The following is a 13170-nucleotide window of genomic DNA, read 5'->3' as shown; positions in this document are numbered from 1 at the left end:
GGCTAGCGCGCTATAGCCCCTCAGCAATAAAGCTAAGCATCAGGCTATTGGCTCTGACTTGAGGCGCGCAGTGATGACGTGCGGGAACCATTTTGGACCTTCGACTTCGTTTGTGCTGTGTTTCAGAAGGCTTTCTTGAACCCTTTGGTCCTGTTGCCAAGAAGAGTTGTTCAAAAGGTAAGCAAGAAGAAGAAAACGGTTCAATAAAACTGTTAATAATTACCAGTGGGAATTTTTGGGCTGACTCAATCAAACGGTAGGGAATTAAGTTTTGTGTATTGTTTTAAAGGTCGTAATACCTGAGTTCGGAAGAAACCGCTTATAAGGAAGAAAATGCCGCCTCTTGAAACGGATATAGCAGTGGAAACCGAAGAGTTAGTAAGGTTTGAGGATCATATAACACGGGAGCTTACATATCTATGCTCAGTGATAAAGAGGCTAATGTCAGAGCGCTTGAAAAATATCAGGGAGTTGAGAGATATAACAGAAATGTGCAAGCCTGATCGGGCAGAAAATCGAGTTACCGAAGTAAATGCAAAACAAGAGAAAGAGCATGCGGAAGAAAAGGAAAAATAGAAGAAAGGAAGTCTACGGGATCGGTCCAGGAGCTACAATGTACGCGTAATAGGAATACTTGAAACAGGGAAAAAGCATATGAAGCTGAAACAATAAGGAACTAATTGAAGAAAATTTTCCAGATTCGAAGAACGGACTAAATCTGCAAATAGCAAAAGTTCATAGAGTACCAATAAAACTTAACGAAAAGAAAGCAACACCTAGACATCTTAGTGATGTTTTTAAAATTGGCGGATAAGGAAAAAAATTCTACAAGTATTCAGATAGAGAAAGCAGGTTAGCTATAAGGGGTTAAAGTCAGACTGACCCGATTTTTTTTCTTCCAGCTCTAAATGCTGAAAGGCAATGGAGCAATACCTACAGTTTTAAGGGAAAGTGATTTTGAACCAAGCGTTATATATATATATCCTGCCAAGTTATCTTTTCTTTATGAAGGCAACTGGAAGATATTTCCAGATGTGCAGGGGTTAAGAAAGTATATCACCCAAATACTATCCTTGGAAAATTTGCTAAATGCTGTTAACTGCAGCCCACAAAAACAACTCAAGAGTAGTGAGACAATTGTATGAAAAAAAAAATGGTGGGTAAACATTAAAAGCTAGTTAAATATCGTTAAGATTAAATTGTTTTATGTAGGGTTATAAAACTAAATGCAAAGGTAGATTCTTAAGTTGGGTCTAAAATTTCACTTTGTCTTGTTTTAAACTGAAAAGGTGTGTTAAGTGTTCAATTTACAGAGCAGTTTGTTTTTAGTATGTAATGTAGATAAAACTGTGCATGCTGTTCAGCTAAATAAAAAGGCTTTGTCGCTGTGGACAAGACACCTAGACTAAAGGCATTCCAAGTGTTAATCTGATAAAATGGAAAATTGTTACAGTTTTGTGTCCTTTATTTTTAATTAGAGAGGGGGAAAAGTCACAAGTTTGTCTGTAATGTTAATACCGACTGTAAAAAGAAAGTTTCCAAATCCCTGACTGGGGAGGCAGTAGATGAAAACCTTGTTTTATGTACATCTTGCCTAGGGAGAAAAAGTAGTAACTGCTTCATGTAGTATTTAATTCTAAGTAAATTTGACATTGAGATATGTGTTACAGATAAAATTAGAATATACCAGTTTTATGGATTGGAGAGGAAGTAGTGAAAAAAACAGCCAGGAAAACTTAAAATTAGCATAAAATAGGTTGACAGAGATACAGGTGAATTATCACACTCATGAACGGGCTAAATACCCCTGTAAAAAGATTTAAAAAAATCAGTCTCTGAACCTGCATGTCATATTTGTAAAACCAAAGGATAAAGGAGTTTAAAGATAATGAAAACTGTTAAGTCATAGAAATTGAAATAGGGAGCACCATTTTTATTAGAATTTAAGCTATAACAACGTATAAAACCCAATGTAGGATGTAACATTTAAGAAGCTTTATGTGGTAAATAACATGGCATTCATGTACAAAATGTTCAATATCTTGATGTGAGTGATACTTTTACTGATGTATACATTGTGTTTAAAATAAGTGCATTTTAAGTACTTAATAAAGTAATTCTTAATTCAAATACATATGGCAATACATATATTGGACACTAACTTCAATACTTAAAAGTCTTTAGTAAAGTAGATGAACAAAGATAAACTAAATAGGAGGGTTGTGTATGTGTGTGTAATATGTATTACTTTGCTACTTCATTTGCATATTTTTTCAAATTATCCTGAAACATTTCTAAATGATCTTGTAGTAGGGTAGCAGAGAAAATTTTATGAGCATATTGCACAAATGACTACATTGCAAGAAAGCCTAGAAACTCAGTTTAAAAGCTGAAAAATCATATACTTGGAATTTTGGATGTTCTTAAATAACAGGTCAAAGAGAAAATTGTAACAAACACTTATAATTTAGGAAATGCTACAATAAGGACATTACATGTTATGGAATGGATATTCAAAAGGCAAGGAACAGGAAATGAAAATATTAGGTGGAGGATGGAATATGCACCTAGTAGACTTAGTAACTGGAGTTTGTAAATTGTGTTACCTTCCAATTCTAAGTAGTGGATTTTCTCCAATATAAGCTATTCTAAGTGCCACAATTAACATCTTGGTGACAGATTTCTCCCTACTGAGTTTTAACGTAAGTTCTAAACAGCTGATTTTCAGAGGGAGAAGCCGAAGTCTTTTCTTAACCACCACACCCCCACATACACTCACACAGGTTTTATTGTCTCTTTCTTAGACCTCCATATATTTCTGTGGTATGGTTTTCATATTGAAATTATGGTCCTCAGAAAAGCAGTATCAGCATTGTCTGGGAGCTTGCTAGAAATGTATCTCAGGTTAATAGCAGCCTGGGATTAGATTATAAAATATATTAAACATCTATAAACTTTCTCACTGAACGTAATACATTGTACATTATGAATGCTTAATAAACGTTAAATAGCATTAGAATCTAGAGACAGTTTTGCTGAAGCAGTGCTCTTGTATAAAAGTTTTTGTACTTGAATTGTAAGTCACATTTTCCAAATATTTCAGGGCCAGACTGGTACTTCTGTTTTCCTCCTGTGTTGAAATTTTGTAAAGTTGGGACACGAGGAAAACTTCAAGTTGAACAATCCAAATTTAGAAATGTTGAAGAAGTACAACTTAAAATGGTAAATGAAGAATAAGGCTCTCATAATAATAGGTCTCTCTCTAGTGAATAAAATAACCTTTGGGGGGGATTTAAATTCAAGTTATGTGCAGATCAAGGTTTCTGGATGAAATCAAAGATTTATAGAAGGTGTAAAAGGCCTTCATTAATAATGCTATAGAATTAGTGACAAGTGGGTAAATAGGAGTACTAGCAATAATTGGAACAGCAGCTCTAGTAAATTACAGACAGGACTTTGGATTCTCCAATGTTGCACTCCCCTAAAGGTGATAATATTCTTGTATTGGTAAGGGTGGGCTAGAATATGCAAACCAGTTGCCTGAAGATATATTAAGATGCAGATAATGATATAACATATTTGGGGTAAAGCTGAGATTCTGTATTTCTTAAAAGCTCCCATGGGTTGGTGCTGCAAGTCTGGATACATAACAGACGAAAATTTCAAGTACAAAAATAAGACCTTCACTGTGTCTACTAACCAGGAAATTGAGGCTCAGAAAGTAGTTGGCTTAAGGCTGCATGGTAAGTATCAGAACCAAATGTGATCTCAGGGCTGTAATTTTGTCAGCTATGTAATCCTGCCTCATCCACACTACAGCACCTGCTTAGAAGATTGTTCTGAGGATAAACTTGTGGTTTATATGATAAGGAAGAAATCTCATTACTTCAGTTCAGGTACATACACAGTAAAGAATGGCTAATGGAGGGAAAAAATCAGTTTGGTTTGTAACATACCCATCATGATTTGTGGATAAGTCAGACAGGTATTTAGAAATTCAGGTCTAGAGCCAGAAGAGGTGTCAAGATTGAAAATTTAGGTTTGAGTTTTCTGATATGAAGATGGTATTTGAGGCCATGAGAAATCACCCTGGAAAGGATGATAAGAAATAGAAGGAAAAAGGAAAGGAGATTAAAACTTAAGGGACACCTGCATTTGGTGGGTAGGTATTACAGAGAAATAGAAGATTGAGATTTTCATTCCCGTTGAATTTAACTTCAAAAACCATGCGCACTGTAGTCAGCCCTATACTTAGCCATTGGTAATATGAAGTATGGGGCTTTTATCTATGTACCAAATTTATTTTTAATTTGTAATTTTCAAACTTTTAAAACTATAATGGCACACCCATTGTTCTAAATATTCTAAATTGTAGTTCACTGCAATATAGTTGATTTTTGTTACTAGTAATTTCTGTAAAGTCACACTGAATTAGCAAATACTGTATCATTGCATCTGGGGGAAAGATAGGATCAGTTTCCTGTGAACCTCTGGTCACATTATTTTCATCAACTGATCAATACATAACTTTGTTTTAAGATACTTTATTTAATATCTGTTGTTGATTCATTAATATTAAACTCATAGCCAACAGCAGTGTAAGACATGGCCTGAACTAATCTTACCTAACATTTTTTCTGTAAGGCACATCAGAGCCTTCTTGTACTTAGGAACAAGCACTACCTGGCCCTATTCTTGGACCATTTTAAACAGCAAAACCACCAAGAAAAGACAAAAATGCAAAAACACACAAATATATCATGAAAAGAGCACTTGTTTGCAGCATGAGAGCTGAGACAAGAATTGACAGTGTCACCTTGTCTCACTTCATCTGGGCCCATACATGTCAGATGACTTCAATTTGCTGCTTCTCTGCACACACACACATGCCCATGAAAGCACCATAAGTATTGATTTGGGGGTTTACTAATAAATTTTAGTAAACAAATTAACATACATAACCTGCAAAAAATGAATATGGACTATAACATGGTTTTGTTAAGTATTTCCAACTAGAATTTGGGAAGCCACATTTACACCAAAAGCCGAAGAATGCAGCTTTGAGAGGGTACAACATCGATGACTCCTACAGAATTAAGGATCACTGCAATGGTCCTGAAAGACTTGTACATGGTTAGCATGTACACAGGGTTTTTTGCTTCTTTCCTTTCTGTTGGCACTGAGCCAGCAAATCTGGATTCCTAGCGGCTGTTATTTTGCTGTCTTGTCTGGGATAGCAAGAGAAGAATGTTTCCAATATGGAATAGAGCCAGGTTGAAATCTAGACTATCTATCCCAAATACTTATTTCAAAGTACCCTCAACAAGACTAAATTTATATGCCAAAAAAGTACAGAAAAATTGAGGGTTTGTGTTTTTTGGTTGACCAGACTGCATAACTGAGAGAGATCACGAAACCAATTATGAAATGAGGTTGATACTCAAGGGTCACACCCGACTGCAAAGCTCATAAGGGTTAGATACACTGCTGAAGGAAATTGGGCCTTGGTTTGTTTTGTTTTGTTTTTTTAAGATTTATTTATTTCAGTGAATGAGAGCGGGAGTGAGGGGAGGGGCAGAGGGAGAGAGAATCTCAGACTCCCCATTAGGCACAGAGCCCAACGTAGGGCTCGATCCCATAACCCCAAAATCCTGACCTGTTCACAGCAAAAGAAAGGCATATTACTTTTTAAAATTAAACAAGATAGAGATGATAAGTGTTACCCATTATCCCACCATGCATAGATGCCCTGAGAAGGGGATATTTCCTTCTGGAAATTACTTTTAAATTACTTTTCAAATGTAGGCTAATATTATATATAATATAATAATAATATAATAATATTTGTTCACTTGCAATTATAATACATTTTCCAAGTCATTTATGCTTAAAAACATTTTTAACTGCTGCATATTTTCCACCATATAAAACAGCTGTCAAAAATCACCACTTTTTAGCTTGTAGTTTGCTTCTCAGCAATATCCAACACTATTGACTATCCCTTCTGTCCACATTTATACTCAAATGTCTGTGAAGCCTGTCCTTGTCCCACCATATAAAAAAGAGAAAAAATGTGCTCTTTCCACCCACCTTTCCTATTTCCCTGTTGAATTTGCTTGACTTCTCTCCATAACAGTTATCACCAACTGATATTATTATATATATCCTTGTTAAATTGAGTATTGTCTATCTCCTCCCTTTGCTTCCATGACATACCCTCGCCTCCTTTTTTTCCTTTGGTTCTGACTGCTCCTTCTCTGTCTCTCACCGAAATTTGGTGGTTCCCTTAGAGCTCTGTCCCAGGCCCATTTTTCTCCCAACTTCAACTCCCATGGCTTCAATTACTACATCTATGTGCCAACTGGACCTTTCTCCCAAGTGCCTGAGTCATACATACAAATACAGCCTCCTGGGTGGCTTCACTTGGATTGTCCCACAGGTACTTTGGATTTAACATGCTAAATGACTCCTCTAAATTTATACTCTAGATTTGTTTGTTTGGGTTTTTGTTCTTTTTTGAATTTTCTGTATTTCCAGTGGTGAGAAAATTTTTTGAATTTTCTGTATTTCCAGGATTTTTTTTAGAAGATTTTATTTGACAAAGAGAGCACAAGCAGAGGGAGCAGCAAAGGGAGAAGGAGAACCAGACTCCCTGTTGAGCAGGGAGCCCGATGCAGGGCTCGATCCCAGGACCCCGGGATCATGACCTGAGCTGAAGGTAGACTTTTAACCAGCTGAGCCACCAAGGCGCCCCAGGAATTTTTTTTTTTTTTTAATCTCAGTAAATGGCACCACTCCACATTGTAGAAGTCCCCACATGTTTTTGTTCCTGCATTCATCTCTGATCCCATCTACTCCCAATCATAGAACTTCAGTCATTTTGGTCTTTTCTGTTTTTAGAAAAATCAAGCTGCTTCCTACCTGAAAGTTTTTCACTAGGTGCTTCCTTGACTTGGGAAAAATAGTCCCCAAATTTTCTAAAACCAACTGTTTATTACCATTCAGGTCAAGATTCGTCTGTTTCATTTATCAGAGATGCAGCACCTAACCAACAAGCTACCTGAGACCCCTGATGTTTGGGGGGGGTGGGGATAGTCTCACGATAAGTATATATCACTTATCTCAAGGAACTGTCAATGACTTTGCCTTCTGTAGCACTGTCAGAGCCCTGATTACCCTCTAATGGCATCTTTTTCTTGCCTTTTTTCTTTTACAGTTTTATTTATTGAGGTAAAATTAACATACAATAAACTGGAAACAATCAGTAAGCGGCGCCACTGTTGTCTCAGTTGCTGCCTTCAGAAACCTGGGTGTCATTCTTGACTACTGTTTTCCCTTTCCCTTTACTTTGAACAAATCATTAAACCCCACCTTCTAAATGTATCTCAAATCAATTAACCTACTTCCAGTTCCTGGCACCACTTTAGGTCCAAGCCCGAATCATTTCTCACTTGTATTATGAAAATACACCTGTCTCAAGTTTTATTCTTTATATACGATATGAATGATCTTTGTAAAATTGAAACCAAATTTTAGAGTTTCAGCTCTTAAGTAGTTTTTCAATAAAGTGTATGTTTCTTAACAAGCTTCTTAAGGCCATCTCCAGTCTCATCCCATGCCACATTCTGTTATAATCTTTTTAAGCCATTCTGGCCTTTGCTATCTTGAACTCTCACACTATCTCTTCCTTGGGAATGGGGTACCTTTGGAAATAGTGCTTTCTCACCATGAAAATACTGATCTGCTATCACTCCCTGACCACTCTACCTAAAGTAATACACAATATTTATCAATTCGTTCCCTATTGTAAGTACCCTAATTATTCCCTCTTATAATACTTTTGCTTTTCTTCTGTTTTCTGTATTTGAATATACTTTCATGAAGCACAGACTAACTAGATCTGCTGCCTTCACGTTTTTGTTCTCATTACCTAATGTAGTGCTTTGCACACAGAAGTCATTCAGCAAACATTTTAATATGTCAAACATGGACTGGATGATCATTTAGCAATAATAAAGACAAATAAAAGAACATTTAAGGTCCTTTTCATCTTCATACAGTTACGGAAACATTGTGCCATATTTTATTATCAATATTCTCAGACTCAAATCAGTCCTCAGTGCTAATTAGAAGACAAAAGATCAAATCTTGTCCCCACAACGAGATTTTACCCAATGGCAACTAACAGAATACCAGTAAGTGAAAAGAAACACCTTAAAGTACTTTCTCTTTGGCCTTTTAACTTTCTAGTTTGTGTCTTAATTTATATTGTATTTCACCTTTTCAACTATTTTCAGTTGCAGTGTTTTCAAGTCTCTCATTTTTGTTTTCTTGCCGATTTTTTTTTAAATTTTACTTTTTATTTGACACAGAGAGAGGCAGCGAGAGAGGGAACACAAGCAGGGGGAGTGAGAGAGGGAGAAGCAGGCTTCCCGCTGAGCGGGGAGCCCGATGCGGGGCTCGATTCCAGAACGCCGAGACCATGACCCGAGCCGAAGACAGCCGCATAATGACTGGGCCACCCAGGCGCCCCTCTTGTCCATTTCTAAATCCTCCTCACTAAATTATTTTTCTTCTTCCTTTATGATATTTTTTTTCTCCTTTTTCCTTTGCCTATCACTAAACAGTCATGTGGCATTGGTTAAGAATCCTAACTTGATGGAACCTGGTGTAGTGGGTATGGCAATTGGAACTCAGCATCCATTCCAACTTCTTCCTAAAGGTGAAAGAAATTTCAAGGACTGGGAAGATAAGTACTTTATTTCTTCTATCTCATAGGATTCTGGATTCAAATATGTTTCCATCAATTGGAGGGACTTGCCCAAGTTTAATTGAGTTGGGCTGTTTCTTATTTCAGCTGTTACGACTGATTAGGACTTTCATGGAGACCTTGGGTGGCACTGCAGCAGCATTTCAGTGTCCAGTGCCTTATACCTCATCTCTAGGTATCTTTCTGGTCTCTGGTCAAAGCCATGGAGTTGTGTTCTTGAAGTCAAGGTGTCTTGTGGCAGCCTCTGTATTAGCCTCTTTGTGCCTCAGTTTCCAATTTTAAACTGAGGGGGCTAGAAAGATGAAAAGCCCTTCTTTACTTTTTACCATAAAACTATTTTTTTCAAATGAAATCTCATGCAGAAGCTAAGTATATGAAACAGTTAAAAACAGAGCCAATGAAACTGAAAGGAATGAGTGGCATGGAATCCTACCAACTATTCCCTAAACTTGAGGCACCTCTGATGAGCCTCGAGGAGTTTAGTTTGGATATCACTGGATAATCTGAAGCAGGAATTTCTAATCTGCCTGTATTTTGGAATCATCTGAAGAGTCAACTAGTTTTATTTCTAATGCTCATGTCCTGGTCTCTTTCCCAAAGGTCTGCTATTGGGAGCAAGCAGGTGTATTTTTTTTTTAAGATTTTATTTATTTATTCGACAGAGATACAGACAGCCAGCGAGAGAGGGAACACAAGCATGGGGAGTGGGAGAGGAAGAAGCAGGCTCATAGCAGAGGAGCCTGATGTGGGGCTCGATCCCATAACGCCGGGATCACGCCCTGAGCCGAAGGCAGACTCTTAACCGCTGTGCCTAACCGCTGTGCCACCCAGGCGCCCCTGGTGTATTTTTTTTTAAATATCCCCAGATCACTCTAATATGCAGTCAGGATTGGAAATAACTTCTCCAGATAGGTTTTTTTTCTGATTCTGAACTCTCAGCATTTCATTGCTTTTCTTTCTTTTTTTTTTAGTCTTATACATATTTTTTAATGAATTTATTATCAAAAGACTTCTCAAAAAAAAATACCAAGTCCATAAGTTTTCACTGGTGAATTCTATCAAACACTCAAGGAATAAATAACATCAATGCTACACAAATATTTTTTAGAAAATTGCAGGAGGATGGGGGAGGTAAACAAGGGGGAATGAACCACAAGAGACTATGGACTCTGGGAAACAAACTGAGGGCTTCAGAGGGAAGGCAGGTGGGGGATTGGGCTAGGCCCGTGGTGGGTTTTAAGGAGGGCACGTATTGCATGAAGCACTGGGTGTTACACGCAAACAATGAATCATGGAACACTACATCAAAAACTAAATGATGTACTGTATGGTGAATAATATAATAAAAAATTGAAAAAAAAAAAGAAAATTGTGGGAGGAATCATTCCTCATCTCATTTTATGAGGCCTACACAAACATAATACCAACCCCAGCAAAGATATTACAAAAAGGGAAATTTCAGAGCAATATCTCTCATGAATAATCCTTTATGAAGTATTAGAAAATCAAATCCAACTATACACACAATGGATACCACAGTGTGTTCAAGTAGGGTTTATCTCAGGAAAGTAGAGTTCACTTAACATTAAAAAAAGAAATCATTTAATGAAATTCAGCATATTAACAAAAAAAAACATGATTAATTCAATAGAGACATAAAAAGCTTTTGGAAAAAATCAACACTGATTCATAAAAAAACCTGGCAAACTAGGAATAGCATAGAATTTCTTCCAACTACTAAGTATCTGTGAAAACTGTTCCTCCAACATCATGCTCCTTTTTTTTTTTTTTTAGTTTGGGACTTTATTTTTTATTTTTTTACATTTTTAAATTTATATTCAATTAATTAATATTTAATGTATTATTGGTTTCAGAGGTACAGGCTTGTGATTCATCAGTCTTATATAATACCCAGTACTCATTACATCACATGCCCTCCTTAATGTCCATCACCCAGTTACCCCATTCCTCCACCCCTTTCCCTTCCAGCAACCCCCGGTTTGTTTCCCATTGCTTTTCTTTTGTCTTTCTTTCTTTCTTTCTTTCTTTCTTTCTTTCTTTCTTTCTTTCTTTCTTTCTTTCTTTCTCTTTCTCTCTCTCTCTCTCTCTTTCTCTTTCTTTCTTTTTTATTTATTTGACAGAGAGAAACACAGCGAGAGAGGGAACACAAGCAGGGGGAGGGGGAGAGGGAGAAGCAGGCTTCCCGCCGAGCAGGGAGCCCCATGTGGGGCTCAATCCCAGGACCCTGGGATCACGACCTGAGCCAAAGGCAGACGTGTAATGACTGAGCCACCTAGGCGTCCCCCCCATTGCTTTTCAATAAGGCAAATCTCTCCTCTCTGGGGCCTTGTGTTTTCTTTCTCAACCTACAGCTTCTCCAGAAGTCCTTTGATTTCACCAAATTCTTACCTTTCATTATACCTCTATTCTTTTATATTACCTAGCTGATCCAAAACCAGTGTCAGTTTCCAAAACAAAACACTATTTCTTAGGTCTTTATTGTGGTTTTGTTGTTCTTTAATACAAAGTTACATAGAATAATAATTTAATGGTTAATAGATGGGACTTGGAGTCAGAATTAGGTTATTTTATATCTCTTCTCTTTATTATTTCTGTAGCTTACTAACCCTTTGTACAAGTTAGGGGAAAATGATAGTCTTACTACATAGAATCATCATAATGATTTGGTAAGGTGATACCTACAAGTGTCTAGTACATAGAAAGTGCTCAGGATTGCTCACTGTTATGTTTACCAAAGATGTAAATAAATCTCCATTATTTAATTTTTGTCTCCTCATAGAAATTAAATAACTGACTTTTGAACCATATAATGAAGTGCGGATGATTTCATCCACTTAGTCTACTCAACTAATATTTTTAAAGTACTTGTTACGTACTGTGAAAGGAACCAAATAGACAGTCATCTGCCTTTAAATATCCCAAGTGTTAATGGGTAAAGATTCTATCAATTTAAAATGAGAAATATTCATTAGGATGGAGGAAACAGACATCAAGAGGGCTGACTGTGGTCTAACATTGTATTTGTTTGACCTGCCCAGCATTGCCACATATTCCTTTTAGTTGGCCCTCAAACATTTTTTTTTTAAAGTATTTATTTGAGAAAGAGAGAGAGAGCACATTTAACCTGTTCTGGGTTAAATGTAGTTTGGACCAACTGAAAATGTTGTTTGCTGGATCTCAAGATTTGCTTCTTTACTTAACTCCTTTAGAAAATAGATTTGGCTTCATTTTTCTAAATGTGGGTTATCTCCTGCAGTCTCTTCCATTTTTTTTTTTTAATGTTTCTCACCAGTGTACCAGGAATTGTGATCAGAGACACTTGAGTGGGTTGTTACTGTCAAAGCGCTTAGTATGTTAACAGAGAATAGACATGGAAAAAAGGTGTAAAGGAAGTTAGATTCTAGAGGAACGTGAGAGTTTGGGAATCTAAGTAATGAGGCAGAATGCACCAGAAGATAATACAAAATTTTCATCACAAGAAGTAACCAGAGTTCAAATATGAAGCAGACAGGGAATTGCTGTTGAAAATCAACTCCATTGTTTGTTGTGGTAATTACCCACTCCCCTCAACCAATTATAATGGTTAGGATAGCACATTGGGTAATGTAATTTTCTTGGCAGGACTGTTATTGTCTATGCAGGAATTCATGTAATGCCCTTAATTTTGTTTAAAAAAATTAGACTTTAACTTAAATCAACATTATCTATCATGATGGGGAAAAGATCAGATTTTGTCATCGTGATGTTTACATCAAGGAAGCCTTAAGACATGTCATTAAGGTACTTTCTTTCTAGCATTTTGATTATACTGAAATTTGGTAATCAGTGGTGCCTGTTCTGAGTAGCATGGCAAGAAGAATTTAGAATGAAAAGCTCTAGGAAAGGAAAAACAAAAACACATCAAAGATTTCCAACATTTTACTCTCTTCAATTTTAAAGAAAAATTAAATTTATTTTGTAAACAGCTACAAATTACAATAATTTACTACTTAAAAACTATAAATTATCAAGCAAAATAAACAAAAAATTATATTCTTTTTTAACAGTATTAAAATTTCAGCTATAGCTATTTGTCTGGTTAATACTGGTTACTATTCACATATTTCCTCAGACAATTCCATTCTTTTATCCTTGTAGACTGGTTACTTTAATTTTTTTTTTTTAAAGATTTTTTATTTATTTATTCGTCAGAGTTAGAGACAGCCAGCGAGAGAGGGAACACAAGCAGGGGGAGTGGGAGAGGAAGAAGCAGGCTCCTAGTGGAGGAGCCTGATGTGGGGCTCGATCCCATAATGCTGGGATCACGCCCTGAGCTGAAGGCAGACGCTTAACCGCTGTGCCACCCAGGCGCCCCTGGTTACTTTAATTTTTGAACATTT

The 13170-nt window shown here is 36.6% G+C and overlaps 1 long non-coding RNA gene across 2 annotated transcripts in view; it reads left to right on the top strand.

Annotated features, from left to right (window-relative positions):
• Nucleotides 1-27: 27 nt before the first annotated feature.
• The window catches only part of LOC100479724, a 31289-nt gene continuing 18146 nt past the window's right edge, over nt 28-13170 (top strand). Inside the window, exons 1-3 of one of the 2 annotated variants that reach the window (XR_004627838.1) lie at nt 28-177; nt 290-3743; nt 6574-6588. This is a non-coding gene — a long non-coding RNA (uncharacterized LOC100479724). Of the gene's footprint in view, nt 178-289; nt 3744-6573; nt 6589-13170 lie in introns of those variants that run through there. The other variant, XR_854887.3, reaches the window with a different exon arrangement.

Source organism: Ailuropoda melanoleuca, chromosome 9, assembly GCF_002007445.2.
Source record: "Ailuropoda melanoleuca isolate Jingjing chromosome 9, ASM200744v2, whole genome shotgun sequence".
Taxonomy (NCBI): Eukaryota; Metazoa; Chordata; class Mammalia; order Carnivora; family Ursidae; genus Ailuropoda; species Ailuropoda melanoleuca.
Note: the sequence above shows the minus strand (reverse complement) of the source record. Positions and strands in the feature narration are given on the sequence as shown.